General features: G+C 32.1%; 1 non-coding gene across 1 annotated transcript; it reads left to right on the top strand.

Moving 5' to 3' along the window:
- The first annotated feature begins 4,373 nt into the window (after nt 1-4,373).
- On the top strand, nt 4,374-4,445 carry TRNAW-CCA. The gene has a single exon. It is a non-coding gene; the product is annotated as a tRNA-Trp (tRNA).
- Nucleotides 4,446-10,065: the final 5,620 nt, after the last annotated feature.

Raw genomic sequence — 10,065 nt, forward strand, 5'->3', positions numbered from 1 at the left:
GTAGTAAAGGGCGTAATTCGGTCCAAATTGACATATGAAAATAATTATTTTTCAACCTTCATCACCCTACAAATTGGATCCCTCATTACAAGGTCTTTCAACTCAGTCATCTCGCGTCGTTAGGCCAACTTCAACCTCTATAGCGCCGAACGATCCTTCTTCAAGTATATGACCTAAGAAAAGGCCATGGATACAACCTTCAAGCTTAACGTTAGGGCATAAAATTTGTATGACAATGGCCTCCCAATGTGCTAAGGAGAAGGCCTCCCTATAAGAGCTGAAGGCTGCTCGGGCGGACCTGGAGGCCTCTAGGAAGGCCAATCAAAAAATTGCCAAGCAGATGGATGAGGCCAAGAAGGCTCACACTGGTTGCAAGGAGGCCAAGAAGAATGTTGCCTCAAAAGTCGACGATGACCGGACGACCATCCGACAACTTCAACGTATAAACAACAAGCTTAAGCTGGAGCTCCAAAAAGTGAATGGGAACTATAGTAAGCTTTCAAACGAGCATGAGGCCTTATTGAAGCAAAAGGCTGATTTAATGCAAGAGGTTGAAGATTTAAGTGATGCAATCTTCAACGAACATACCTTTGGCTTTAATAAGGTGATCGCCCAAGTTGTCCTCTTCTTACTTTGTATACCCTTAATACCTTTGGCTTTACGCAAGAACGCTCAATCATAACTTAATGCAATTTTGTTAACATCACTTAAACTTGCTAAACGATTAATCTCAAAATACTTTATAAGGCGCAAGCTGTAATATAGTTATACGCTTTAACATCGTTCGGTGGCTAAATGATCAATTTAGCAATGAAAGCTTAGTTAATGATCCTTCTCAATTTGTTAGATGATTTGACAAGCTTATAACGTTGATCGGTCAAGTGTTAGGAATTCACTAAGGAAGTTCCCCAACCTTATCTTTTTTATGTTACAAGAGTTCACTAAGAACGTTTTTAGTTGATCAGTCAAGTGTTGGGAATTCACTAAGAATATTTTCCAAACTTTTCTTTGTAATGCGACAAAAGCTCACTAAGAACATTCCTTGTTGATCGAATGAGTGTTGGGAGTTCACTAAGAACGTTCCCCAAACTCATCTTTGTAATTACCGATTAATTTGGAGGTCATCAGGAGTTCATTGAGAATGTTCCCCAAGCAACATTTTTTCTTAAGGAATTTAATGAGAGTTCTTGTGTCAGCCCTTTGGATAGTAGTTGCTTCCACCCATTGATAACGTTCATTTTTACCTATTTTTGTGTGTCTTTTGTCATGAATAAATAAACTATTTCCTAGATTTAATCTTGTTTTATCCTTAAGTTTAATATGTTTTGTATTTTAGTTGTTTTATGTCTGTTTTACCTCTAATCTCCTTATTTATAAGTGTAAAATAAGTGAAAAGGTAGCTTTTGTGGTGGAGGAAAACAAGTTGGAATTCAAGGAAGCATGATTGGATAAGAAAAAAATATTTTTAGACAAGTAACCACTTTAGGGGCATTAGAATCGCATCCAAGGTTGCAAACATGAAGAAAAGACTTACCTATAAGGTTATACTGCCATGGATTACCCCCGCATAATCAAAAAATCACCATTCGGAGCCAGGCTGACTCATTGAGCGAGTTGGTTTCTCGTTAGGCGAAAATGACAACCTAAAGTTGTAGTATTCGAGTTAGTAAGCGAAAATTTGGTTCGCCCAACGAGTTACAAGTCATGGAGCATCATTTTAGCCCTCATTGGAAGAGAATAAAGCCATTGGGCAAGTCTGTCAGCCCTAATACGCGAAATTGGGTATTTAATCATGTTTTCGCAATGGTTTTCATCCTTCGTCATTCTTACATAAATAGAATCACCTAGGGTGCTTGGGAGATGCTCTTAGAGGTTGTTTGGAGTGTTGGGAAGACCTCTCTTTCCTCCTTGGGTTTCCTTCTTCATCCATGGTGGTTTTTCCCCTTTTGGGATTGAAGATTGGAGGTGTTGAGATGAGGGGGAGGTGCAATTGAAGCATGAAACAACTACCAAGAACCTTGGGAGAAGACTTGCATCTTTTCTTTGGTTTTCACTTCTTCCCCATCTCTTCAATTTGTAGAACCTTAAGTTCTTCACCATTGAGGGCTATTCTTATTTGTTGAGATTAGTTGTAAAGCATGCAACTCTTGTGTAATTTTATTTTATTAATGATACATGTTTTTCCAATTCATGTTAGTATTCAATTTTCAGGCTTAATTCTTAGATTGTGCTCATGCTTGATTTGTGATTCTGGAGGTGTTGGGAAATATCTTTTGAAACTAGACTTGAAATTGAATGTCTAATGATTGTTGGTGTCTAAGAATATAACTTAGTCGATTGGTAATCTTAGACTCTTGAACTTAATGTATGATTGGTTGTTGAGGATTCAGGGATTTGAAACTTGATGAGTTATCATAGGGTCAAAGGTTCTAGGGATAGAATTTAAGTATATTTGTGAGTTGATTTTGGCATGAATATGAAATTGAGATGCTTGTCAATGCATGAAAGTGAAGTGGATAAATTCTAGTCTAAAAAATTGTAAATAATTTATGTTACATTTTCTTGCACATCAACTGTATAATGAAAATAACAAGAAGAGTTTATTGTGTTTTGTGAACTTTATGGCTAATTGAGCTAGAATGCAAGAGTTGTTGAGTCCATTAGGAGAAGACGATATTTATCACTTGTTACGTTGTAACTGATATACATGTCATTGGTTTAGCAATCGATACCCATTTGGACACATAATCCACTACAATTGGGATATATTCATTTGAATGTGAGATAGGTAATGGACTAACAAAATTCATACCCTAATAGTCAAATATTTCTACCTCAATTATGCCTTGCTAGGATAGTTCATGCCTTTTGAATATGCCTCCAACCCTTTGACACTTATCATAATTTCTAAAATATTCATATGCATTCTTGAATAATTTAGCCCCTTAAAAGCCAAATTGTAGTTAGTTGTTGTTGTTTTGTCACCATTAAATTCCAAAAGGTGAGACTAGAGAATATTTTTTATTTCAACTCCAAAAATATATCTTATTAATAGTTCATATATACTAATTTTGAACAAATAAAGATCATCTCCACGAAGAATCATCTCACAATGGTTGACATTCCTTGTTAATTTCTATTTTTAGTGCCAATTAAAATCTTTTAGAAACATACTAGATTTATAGTAAAGATAACTATGCACAAGAGTAAGAGCTAAAAGAGAAAGTCAAATTCTTATATTTTCTTTACTAATTGAAATTTCGAAAATGAAAAGTGTTTTTTTAGAAATATATAACACTTAAGCTTTTTATTAAGATAAATTTTAAATTAATAAAAGAAAATATAAAGGCCATATATACGTTATAGGTGTTTATTCTCAATTTTATTTAAAATATAATCTCTCTCAACTTCAAATGATTTAAATGATTTAAACTCTAAATTTGCAAACAACTAAAAAATTATATTTGACATAATATAATTTGAAAAAGGTAGCAAAGTAATGATTAAGTTAAATTGATACAAATTTTTATTTAAATAAGTAATTTATTTCTTACTCAAAATTTATTTTTTTACGTCCAGCATATTTTTCAATTATCTCTCCAAATACACCAAACTTACTCTTAACAAATCAAGCTATCATTATCAACACAAACTCTAAACATCATGATATTTCTTGTTACCACCATAATTTTTCAATTTTACCTCTCAAAAAACTAAACTGCCAAAAGCATATTGTTATATATTGATTTTCAATTCATTGTTTCCTAATTTAAACGTTTTTTTTAAATACCTTTATCAACCCACTTAATAATCCTTCTCTTATATATAGTTGTAAAAAGTAAAATTGTTAGCTTCAAACTTTTAAACGTATTTAATTCTTTTGATAGACTTTCGTTCACTGTAAAAAATACAGAGTTGGATATCAAAGACTAAAGAATCTTTTTTTTTCACAAAACCTAATCTTTGAAGCATTATATATAAAAAAATTTAAAATGTTCATTCGGATGATAATTTAGTAAACAAATATCTCTAAAAGTAAAAAAAAAAAATATCATATCAAAAAATATCAATTTTAAATAAAAGAAAAAACTTATCACGAAAAGAATTAAGACGTGGTATTCTTGTTTAAGTGTTAGAGACAGTCGTATGATATAGAAAAAGAAAACCCCGAGTTTCTATTACCTTTGAAGGATTCATATTAATATTTTAAAACAAATATTAAAAGCAAAACTACCAAATAAATGGTATTGGATCTGTGGCTCAATGTTCTTAAGATTAGTCTTAAGATTTAGTCTTAAGAACCTAAATAGCATTAAGGATGAGTCTTAAGATTTAGATTAACTATATTTTAACGAGTTCAAACAAATGAAATTGGATCTGTGGCGCAATGGTAGCGCGTCTGACTCCAGATCAGAAGGTTGCGTGTTCGATTCACGTCAGGTTCAACTTTTTAAATTCTTAATTCTCTTTTTGTATTTAAGATACTTATATTTAATTAATTAAAAATATTCTTAGAAACCATATAATTACAACACAATAACGATCACTTCAAACAGGAAATATAAGTTATCAATATTTAGGAATTTATAACTTTATTAAAAAATTTAGGAATTTATAACTTACGTTTGTTTGAACTTAAATTGTGAAAAAGAAATTCTTATTTCATCTAAATCAAATAAAAAACAACTATTTGAAAACAGCTTAACTAAATTGTGAAAAATGTAGTAATTTAATAATGCTTAGAAAATATAATGTTGCAAAATTTGAAGTGTTGATTTATCGACACATAATTGATATTTCATGATGCATATTTTTATATAATCATAATTTCTTAACATTTAATCAACAATAAAGAAAACAATTGACAATTTAATTTAATTTTCAATCTTATCATATAAAATATAAAAATAAAAAGTAAAATTCAATACTAATAGGCTTTTAAAAATGAAGAATATAAATATAGTTATAACGTGCCATACTTACATTCATTAATCAAAGAAGGTTACTATATCATGCTAAAACATTTAGTAATGGTTATATAACATCTTGTTCAAATTATTATAAGTGTTTTTTTTAATTCCGTTATTCTTATATTGATTAAATGGTCATTTGTTTCACTTTTATAATATATTATGAATTTTCAAATGTTTCATTGCATAATAATAATATTAATGTGATTACAATTTTGTATGAAGTAATGTACCATAAGTTTCAGATGTTACACATATCGAAATTTAGATTTTTAAAAGATTAAAAAGAATGTTTATGTACATAGACATGTTACTTTGACGTGAGTTAATTATAGCAAATTACCTAAGATATTCTTTGGATGTGTGAAGAATAAACAAGAGGAAAAATAGGAGTTTAAGGAATAAAGTTTTGTTAAGATTTGACTAAGTTTTTTTTAAGAGTTATATCTAATAAGGTGTTTTGTGTGAATATCTTTGTCAGACCATAAATATGTTGTTTCTTTAATGTTATTGGTGTGTGTGTGTGATATTATCAATGAGATGTATTGACTTGTTAATGGAAGGATGGATTACAATTAAATAAGCATGGATTTAATTCTAAGGAAAAAGGAAGTTAAAGAAATCCTTTGTTTTAATTGTATTTTTAGGTAGGGGCAAAATAGTCTTTTACCTTTATTTAATTAGGGTAGAAATTAAATAAGGGGGTGTAGGAAGAAAAAATGGTGTGAATTAAATAAAATAAAATAGAAGATAGATGTAGACATGAGATAGAAGGAGAATAGAGATTTAAATAGATTTGGTTTTTTAAAATATAATGATATAGTGAAGAGACATTAAAGATAAAATTGTGTTGTTTTATAAATATTAAGTAGAGCTGTTAAAACGGGTAACCCGGCTCGACTCGGCCCGGCCCACCACGGGTTGGTCACTTAGTGAGTCAACCCAACCCGACTCATTTATTAACGAGCTAGAAAAACTTGAACCCGGCCCGACCCACCACGGGTTGGTGGGTAAACGGGTTGACTCACTAACCCATTTAATTATATTTTATTAAAATAAAAAATACAAACTTTCTATAATTTAAATTTAAACAAATTTCACTCCCAAAAAATTGTTAAAGACAATTCAAAATAATAATAAAAAGTACAATATAATCCAAATGTCATCCAAAAACATACAAATAAGTTTCTTATATTTATCATTTTTTGTTCCTTATCCATTTACGATATTAGAATCTTGAATAAATATTCTGCTCTCTTGAATCATCTTCTTCATCAATTGTTGTAACCCTTGAGCCTTGTTCTTGTTGTCTCAAAATTCACTAATAAAGATTTTCCTAATATCAGAACAATTCCGACAATTAATAAAAAAATATTAGTAAAAAAAAAGAGGACCAGTATCCAATAACATCAACAAAAAATTAATAGTTTAATCTGTAACATAATTTCCCACATTCAAAGATATCAAAAAGACCTTGTTCAAATAATGTATACTCAAATTGTTTAAATAAAATGAACAAAATCTGATACAAACATGTCAGAACATGAAAAAAATCATTTCAGAACAAAAAACAAATTCGCAAACCCCTATTTTTGTCATTAAAGGAAGGGCGTTTTACCTACTCCTTGAAGAATTTCAGTGAAGTGAGGGTGAGAGCACCGTCAAATGAGAACAAGTAGCGTGAGAGTGATTTGTGAGAGCAGATATTACTTTTTTGGTATACACAGTGAGTGAAGACAATATTTTATTTTTTAAAGTTTCATAAATAAAATAATAAATTAAAAAAAATAAAATTAGGTAGGTGGGTTGGTGGGCCAACCCGGCTCACCACGGGTTCAACCCGCATGAGCCGGGTCTAATTGAGCCGAGTTGAAATCTGACCCGCATATAAGTGGGTTGTATTTTTCAAACCCAACCCGGTTCGAATCCGTGACGGACTGGGTTGGCCCGCGGGTTGTGACCCATTTTGACGGCTCTAATATTAAGATATAGAGGGAATAATGGCATTTCTGTTTTAGAAACCCTAAATCAAAGAGAGAAATCAGATGAAGGAAGAAAATTGGCGTTTTTGGGAGAAGGAGGGAGAGAGAGAGCAACAGAAACCCTTAGTGCAAAGGAAGATTGGTGGTGTTTTTGGTTGTAGATAAAGCCCTAGTATTAGTCAGGGTATGTGGAAGCTTACCTTTGTTTGTTTGTTGTATGTTATATGTTCTTGATTATCTTGATTGATAATCCTTGTTTTGATGCATGTGTACATGATTATTGTAACATCCCAATAACTATAACATTAACTATTATAGAGTTCTTACATCATTGATAAATTAGAACAATCGACACAAAGGAGGAATAAAAGTTTTCCTCATAATTATACAAACCTCACTAGAATTTTAAACTTAATACAATACAACTTAAAATAGAAACTAAAACATAAATCTTGTCCATAGAAAACTAAATGTCGGGTGCTCCACCATCTAAAGCTTGTTCCACTGGTATTTCATCACCTTTTACTCACACACACCTGATGATCATCGTAAAAAAAAAAAACAAACATAAAGAAAATACATCCAAACCACAAACAAAGAAAGGGTGAGCTAATGCAACAGAAAAACAACATAATATATTTAAAGCTATAACATAATTCAATACTTTCAATCCAAACCAACCAACATAAACATATCATAATCATAGACTCGACTCATCTGAATAAAAATATTGTATGAATGTCGAACTGTGGGATCCATGCACTTGTGGTGAGGTAAATCCTTTCCTCGACCCAATAGGACCCCCAAAAAGCTACAACACAAAGTTAATACTTTCCTTGACCCAACAGGGCCCCCAGAAAGCTACTACACAAGGTTAATCCTTTCCTTGACATAATAGGGCCCCCAGATAAGGACCTCATGCTACTCTCCACCACATAATTGTCTATCTCTAAGTGAGATAGGGGTTATTGAGAGTGTCAGAATAAATCCCAATACAACACTCCATACATTAATACATACAACACTTGACACACGACCAACAAGAAGTCACTCCTTGGAACTCTTTTCCACACCTTCCATTCATAAATGCATACATTAATATACCATAAACATTACTCCTATCTCAAGAATAATTCACACGTACAAAGATATTTCCTACAATCACATAACATCAAATTACACAACATTTTCATACACAAAAACAACATTAAGAACCAAAAAACCATTCCCACCAAAGAACCTCCTAAACCTCTCGAAATTGCCTAACACACTAGAGACATAGTTGTTGTCTCAAGCTACTCGCCCAACGAGTAGCTTCACTTGCCCAATGAATGGTCTCTCAACGCCAAGGGAGTGGTGCTTAGCGTTAGCCACTTTGGACAAAATGTTCCAGAGGCGCTCAACCTTATGACAGTGACCCAGACACAATTCACACAACCTTAGATTTATTAGATCCACCTTTTAATTTATTCTTACCAATTTCTCTAACCATCCGAACCTTCCAAACATCCAAAGTTCACCAAGTAACATGACAGATGCTAAAAGTCATCACAAACATCAAAGATTCATGTCTTAACTTCTCAAATCACAATTTGAGAGTCCAAATCACATACGACCATTATAAACATAAGATTTATTTCTACCAATAGCATACCAACAACCAAGACTCATCAAAATCCTATCAACATCTAAGATTAGTACCAAAATCAACATGCTTATGAACGACAACGGAGAAATGGTACAATTAACATTTGGTCATAACACGCCTTACATAGTCATCATCAATATACTAATGTAGCCAAAAAAAAAAATCTCATTCTATAAACATTCATTGGTTCAATATTCATATCAAAAGTCTAAGCTTCTTCTAAATCCATAAACAGACTCAAAATCATCAAAACATAGGCATATCTTCATTCCAAAGCATTTCATCGATTCAAAACATACGACACAATCAAAATCTCGTCCTAAAACCATACACAGAATCAAAATCTCGTCCTAAAACCATCAATAGATTAAGAATACAACACAGAGCCATAATTTCACTCCAGAAGCGTAACCAAATTCAAAATCACTAACATATTCACGAAGCAATAATACGTAAGAACCAAAAGACTCAAGGTTAGCTCCCCTTACGGTTTTCTCCTTAGCTAGCCCTTCTAAAACTCTTTATGGACGTTCCTCTAGCTTTGAATCCTCTCCCACGACTCAAAACACGACTCCAAAAGCTCTTTGCTCCAAGGACACAACGTCTCAGGCTTTAGGTTCAGCTCTAAACCTCTCCAAAGCCTCTAGAACGCCCTTAAATAGACAAAATGCATTGTTCCACTCACCCAGAAAATGTTTTGGCTCGCCTAGCGAGTCAAAAAGTCTCCAGACAACTCTTTTTTATGTTGGGAGACTGTCTGGAAAATTTTACTCGCCTAGCGAAAATTTCACTCGCTTAGCAAGTGGTTCAGCTCGTCCAACGAGTGTAGAAAATTTTCGCAACTTTGACAGCCCGGTTGAACCCCCTTCCCGAAGTAAAAAATATGCGTATGAGTACTAGAATCGAAGCTCTTTGAGTCTAGTTTCTTCTTCAAGAGTAAATGATAAAAATAAGTTTAAGAATGGAGAATGTTTGATGTCCCTCGTAAACGAGTATAGTAAAAAATATTACATGACTCTAACAATACACATTAAAGGAGACTGTCATACACTAGTTAAACAAGTATAACAAAACATATTAGACGGACCTATAAATGTATTAATCGACACGTCTAACAATACACATACTAGACGAGTCATTCGTATATGAATTATACGTGTTTAGCAATATACATTGGACAAATTTACTTTTACACAAATTAGATAAATCTATTAATACATATTGGATGAATTTATGCTTTTATTATTAAATGAATCTTGCAATGTAAGTTAGACAACTTTGTTCATATGTTAATTAGATTTGTATAGTAAAAATCATTAAACAAGTCTAGCAATACAAATTAAACGAGTTTATACATACATTAATTAGACGAGTATAATAAAAAAATTAAATGAGTCTAACAATATATACAAGATGTTCACACACATATTAATACACATTAGACAATTTTTTATTCATTCTCTAA

This window comes from Vigna radiata, chromosome 7 (assembly GCF_000741045.1).
Source record: "Vigna radiata var. radiata cultivar VC1973A chromosome 7, Vradiata_ver6, whole genome shotgun sequence".
In the NCBI taxonomy this organism is placed as follows: domain Eukaryota; kingdom Viridiplantae; phylum Streptophyta; class Magnoliopsida; order Fabales; family Fabaceae; genus Vigna; species Vigna radiata.